A 6,000-nucleotide genomic window follows, 5' to 3' on the forward strand; every position below is an offset into this window, starting at 1 on the left:
ACACAGTTTATTATGAAGCATTAGAGCGGATTTAAAACCGTGCTCTAATGCCTAAAACCACATAAACAATAAGAAGGTTTCCTTACTTTTTTTTTTCCTGTGGACTGGAAAATTATGAAATTCAAATGTGCCCGAGACATGGGCCACACAGGTCTGCTTTGCATTAAAATCAGATAGTTGAGCGTAGTAAAAAGCCTTCGCACGGACTCAGGAGCACCGACAGCATGTAGATCAGGCCGAGCGAACGCAGTTTGTCCGAAAATGTAAGTTAAAGCTCAAAACTACAAAAGGATGGAGAAAGGCCTCCATCCTCTGCGGAGCTGACCTCGTTTTGAAGCTGATTTATGGTTGCATTAGCGGTGCGGGTAATTTGCACATCTTCGCGGAGCCTCCATTAATACTGAAGGATACATTCAGGATGAACTGGCCTGCTTGCCTTCCAGACCTGTAACCTCTGCCTCATTATTTAACGACGACGTCCCCTGGAAGTGGAACCCCCCCCCATGTTGTTAAGGAGGTAGGGTTTCATGTGAAACAAAACAGAAAACTGTTTCCGTTATGATGATGCACGATTTCCTAAAAACTGGGAAGTTTAAGTGGTAAACATGACTGTAGATGAACTTTCTTGGGTTAATATGCTGTCTGAGTGACATTTTAACAGTGTCTTTGGGATTCAGCACATACATTCATTCTGTATTTACTTCCAAACAATTGTATATGCACAGCAAACCCAGCTGTGATTTGTATGTCATCTGTTCTCTGCATTTTCCTGACTATTACTAAAGTATAATAGTTAATTTCTATATCTATATGTTAACTAAGCATTAGCTATCTATTGTTATTTGCAGTATTTATACTAGATTTTCCCATTTTTGTTGCATTATCACCATTAACCTCAAGCTTTTTTTTTTTTTTTTTTATTCTAAAATGTCATAGAAGTTATAGTGAAAGGAAATTGAGCCATGGCTTTAAAATTGTTACCCAATGAAAATCTGAAAAGTGTGGCATGCATTTCTGTCGCGCGTCCCTGAGTCAGTCCTTTGTAAAAATTGCCTGGCACTCCAATGGCGTACCGCGCACGTGACGTCACCGTCTCAAGAGCAACGCCCCTTTTGCCTCTTAGGTAGGGCATACAGGTAGAGAACGCCCGTAGTAACCAGCTATTACACGCGCAACAGAAACAGCGATATGACCGACTTTATAGCCGTTAAACTTTCCCAAGACGATGTTCCAGGCGCACGGTTTACTGGTCGCACTGTCGAAGAACACACCAACCTTCAGCTCAAACGATGGTTTGAGTGTCGAGGGTTTAAAAAGACTGGAAAACTGGCCGAGTTGATGAACGGTAAGCTTTGTTTTTTTTTTTCCTGCGCGGCGGTCATGGCGTCGTCGGCCGTTTTTTTTGTTTGTAATCACCGTCCAGGGATCGGTATATGTTTAATGTTTGTCTTATTTGAAATGTTTTTGAGTAAGCTATCCTGGTAGCAGGGTATCATATCAACAATGTTTAAAAACCATGGTCTTAGATTTGGAAAAAGCAGTCGTTTACCGAGTAAAACCAAGGGTAACGCACGTCTCTTTTACAGCGGCGGACTATGCAAGCTTGCCCTACTGCGTACCACATTACGTTTCTAAAAATAGCTCGCTCGCGGTACGCCATTGTAAGATCGCTCTGCCCAAGCGGAGGTGTACCCCAGGCAATTCTGACCTTCGACTAACAACAAAGTTGTATAGTAGTGATAGTGAAGCTCGTCGTGTTACCAGAGGCTTACCAAGAGGCTACCAAGATTAAGGCAAAGAAGATAAACAGAAAAAACAAGTACAAACAAGTGAAGTTATTTCAAACAAACTGCGGCCAAATCGATGTTAAACCCCCAAGTTTAAATACCATACTTAAAATATATATTGGTAACCTAAATGTTACCAATATATATGTTTTCATATTACACTACCTATTAAATGCTCTGTGCAAAAACTGAGTCCTGTTTATTGATCATGGATAACAAAGACTTAACTTATGCAGCCAGAGGTTGCAACATACATCGATCCAGAACTAAATCCCTCCATCATAGCGCAGGCTAGATGTTTAGGGTCATTGGAAGGTGTTACGTCCACCAGGCTCGTTTGGTGGGATGACATTAAAAAAGGAGACCACACAAGGATTTTTCTGGTTAAATTAAAATTGAATGTTAAATTATACTAAAGAAATAAAACCCGAAGAGGGAATACCTGAAATAAGAAACCAAAATGGATTAATGCAAAACCCACAACTAACCAGAAATAAGCGAACGCAGAACAAACCTAACAAAACCCAACCATAAGATAAGCTACAAACCAAACATAATGGGGTATTGAGGAGGGAGAGCAGGAAGAGAGCCTCTCCTGTGCTGCATGCATAGCAGCTTTAAAGCAGCAGAGCACCAATCAGAGAAATGCATCCCACCTGCAGAAGGCCTGTCTCTCGAACCCTACAAGGAAAATACGGCCAGGACTGACTGCAGCCGTAACAGAAGGCGACGCCTTGCGCACTCTATTTGCTAACTAGATGACTTCTGAAGGCATTTAGCTGAACTGGACCTTCTTTTTGTGTGTGTGTGTGTGTGTGTGTGTGGGGGGGGGGGGGGGGGGGGGGTTATCAGATTTAAAAGGCAGACTTATCAGAAATGCATGACACATTTTCCCCATCAAGATTTGTCATTCATCATTTTTCCTTTCACTTCACCACCATCACGCGCTATTTTGTTTTGCTCTGCAGCATAAAAACAAAAACAAGCTGACGCTTTTTTTTGACTGCAATCTCGATAAAAGGTTAGCATAAAAGTTTTACGGGCATGCACGCTTTTGTCGAGGCGTCGTACATCTCCCTCACCGGCCTGTCGCCGAGCGGATCAGATGTTTTGACGGATGTGTCACGTTAAGAACCTGAGGATCTGAATGCGGACGTTAACACCTCGAGGACGTGCAAATGGCCCGTCTGGAGGTGCCGACAGGTTCCTGCTCGGTCTCGGCTTTTCAGCAGCCATCCGTCTTTGCCTGTGGCACTCTTTTGTTTTGTTTTTTTCCCCTCTCCGCAAAGCTGGGCTCCCAGCCTTGCGCGTAGAAACGAAAGAAGAGTAATCTTCCCTCTTTATATCCTTTCCATGTGAATTACCCCATATTCTGAAACTTTATCCGCACGCATCAAAGGCCGCCACGCTGGCAGGGAATTAAAAAGTGGGGAGAAACTATCAGATGGCTCTCAAAGAAGGAGGCGGCGGGGCATCATGCGGAAAGCAGGATTTGTGCGAAGGGGAGGAAAGTTCAGGCAAAGGCCGCGATCAGAAGTGGCAAGCGTCTCATGTCGAAGATGTTTCTGATCAGCGTGATTGATTGCCTGGGTGAACTTGTCCAGGCAAGCTGAGACGGGTGGGTTTATTCCTCTGGCGCTGTGCTCAAACTCTCAGAAAAGGCCTCACCTTTTAACTCGACTCCTCCGCACGGCTGAGCTGCACAAGAATAAATCTTTATCATCCTCTAGAGAGAGGGGTGGGGGGGGGGAGAGAATGGAAACGCATGTCCACCAAGAGCCACCTCATCATTAGGGAAGCAGCCCTTTTCATGCTGACCACCGAGGTTTGATCTCAAGTTTGTTGAACCTTCAGAAATTTGGAGGAGCAGCTGAACGACATCAAAGGCTCTTTTTTTTTTTTGTAGTGCAATAAAATCCTTCGTTGTTTCTGCCCGCTCGCTGTGTTTTTCGTGATTACAGTGCTTCGTATTTGTGCTGTGGCCGCCGTTGTTTACCTTAACTGGATGCCTCTGCTTTCCTCTACATCATAATTACAGTTTGGCAGCCGATCGCTCCACTCACTGTGCTGTTTTCATAAAAAAAAAAAAAAAAAAAAAGGTTTACAGGCCCTAAAATCCAAATAAACAGTCTCCGCATGTGGGCCCCCGCTGTGCTGGGGACATATTTTGCACTTAAATGAAAAGTTGGATAAATGCATCTCCCCACACAGCAGGACAAAAGATTAAAGAGCAGCCCACCCCCCCCCCACCCCCTTCTTTAGTTCCACCCTCATGCGGCCCTGCACCCAGCGTTTCAGCCATGGCTTCGGAGCGACAGTCCATCAGAGCTGTTGTTTATACTGTAAAAACATGACCGCTCACGTTTAGAGGCGACCCTGCGAACAAGCAATGTTTTAAAGCGATCACATTCTGGAAATCTACGGGTCAGGAAGCCTTGTTTTTGACTCTGTGTGTATGTGTGTGTGTGTGTGTGTCTGTCATGTTTAAGTGATTGTTGCCCACTTGGAAATTTGAGGAAGGAGCATATGGTTATGATTTAACAGCATCTGGACACAATACAACAAGCTTTTTAAAAAAAAAAAAAAAAAAAAAAAAAAACAGCACAAAGTGTGCGAGTCGGTAAATGTTGCTCTGGGATCAGATTAGAGGTATAAATAAATATAATTTTGGGTATGCATGTAATATGTGACTGCACGCCTGCCTGGACACAACACTGACCAGCAGCAGCAGGCACAGTAAAGTTCAGATTTTACACCCAGAGCAGAGGAATTCACGCAAACACGCCGTCAGAGGCACCGCTGGGCCGAGAGCTCCCTCTAGCGACCAGAAAGTGTACCGTCTGTCAGAAAACACTGATGTGTTTTTTTTTTTTTTTACAGCTGCCGTTCCGGTATGGCAGAGTTGGTGACAGCACGACACATCTTCTCATACTTGCGTCTCGCTATGGGGACGAAGACATCGGCCATTCCAAGGTGCGATGCCACATTGTGATCCATCACTAGCCTCCAATGATAGATCTGGAGAATCTTCCCTCTGCAGCAAAGCAGCAGGACTCACGCCTACCGAATCTCAGCTCGTTCTGGCGGTCTGGGAGGTTTTCTCCGGCACAGACTGTTCACACTGCGCTCTTCAGAACTACCGCGTGCAGCCTGCGCCACAGTCTGGGCGGACAGACAGCGTGAGAGCCTCATCTGTAAACAGGTCAAACACATTGCAGATCTTTTTATCCGTCTGCCCAGGCTGCAAAAAAAAAAAAAAAACTATATGGAAATGCTTTGTTCTAAGGTTGTGGGCTGGCATTTGTAACATTAAAAATGCTATGTCTATTTCCCCCCCCCCCAAATGCGAAACATAAATGTGTATTTACGGCTTTGATTTCACACCGCGTGGTAACTTTGGATGGTTTTTTTGTTGTTGATTGTTTTCACCTGCGCTTCTTTGGCGCCCTCTTGTGGTAATATGAGACTATCGCACCGATACCGAAAAGAAAAATAGATCTTTTATTTAAATATCTGATTCCTTGTGTGTGGCAGTCCACACACACACACCTCTCTCTCTCCTCTCTTCAGTCTCTATCTCTCCTCTCTCTTCTCTCGCTCTCTCTCTCTCTCTCTCTCTCTCTCTCTCTCTATCTAGCTATCGATCATCGATCTATATATATATATATATAGCTATCTATCTATCTATCTATCTATCTATCTATCTATATATATATATATATATATATATATATATATATATATATATATATATATATATATATATATATATATATATATAAGCCCTGCAACAGACTGGCGACCTGTCCAGGGTGTACCCCGCCTCTCGCCCAGTGAACGCTGGAGATAGGCACCAGCACCCCCCGCGACCCCATGAGGGATAAAGCGGTTTGGAAAATGGATGGATGGATGGATATATATATATATAAGATTTAAGACAGTCATCTTAAATCTCTGCTTTATTTCTTTTTTTTTCTCGATCAACTGTTTATACCTCATGCACCTTTTCCTCCTTTTGGCAATTTATTTTGATTGAGTCAATGTGACATGGAATTTCTCCACTGTGAGATCAATAAAGTTTATCTTATCTTTTTATATATATATATATATATATATATATATATATATATATATATATATATATATATATATATATATATTTACAAGGATAAAAAAAACTCTGTGATTTATAGTCTAGTAAAACTTTTTTTTG

The sequence above is a fragment of the Fundulus heteroclitus genome, chromosome 11, assembly GCF_011125445.2.
Source record: "Fundulus heteroclitus isolate FHET01 chromosome 11, MU-UCD_Fhet_4.1, whole genome shotgun sequence".
NCBI lineage: Eukaryota > Metazoa > Chordata > Actinopteri > Cyprinodontiformes > Fundulidae > Fundulus > Fundulus heteroclitus.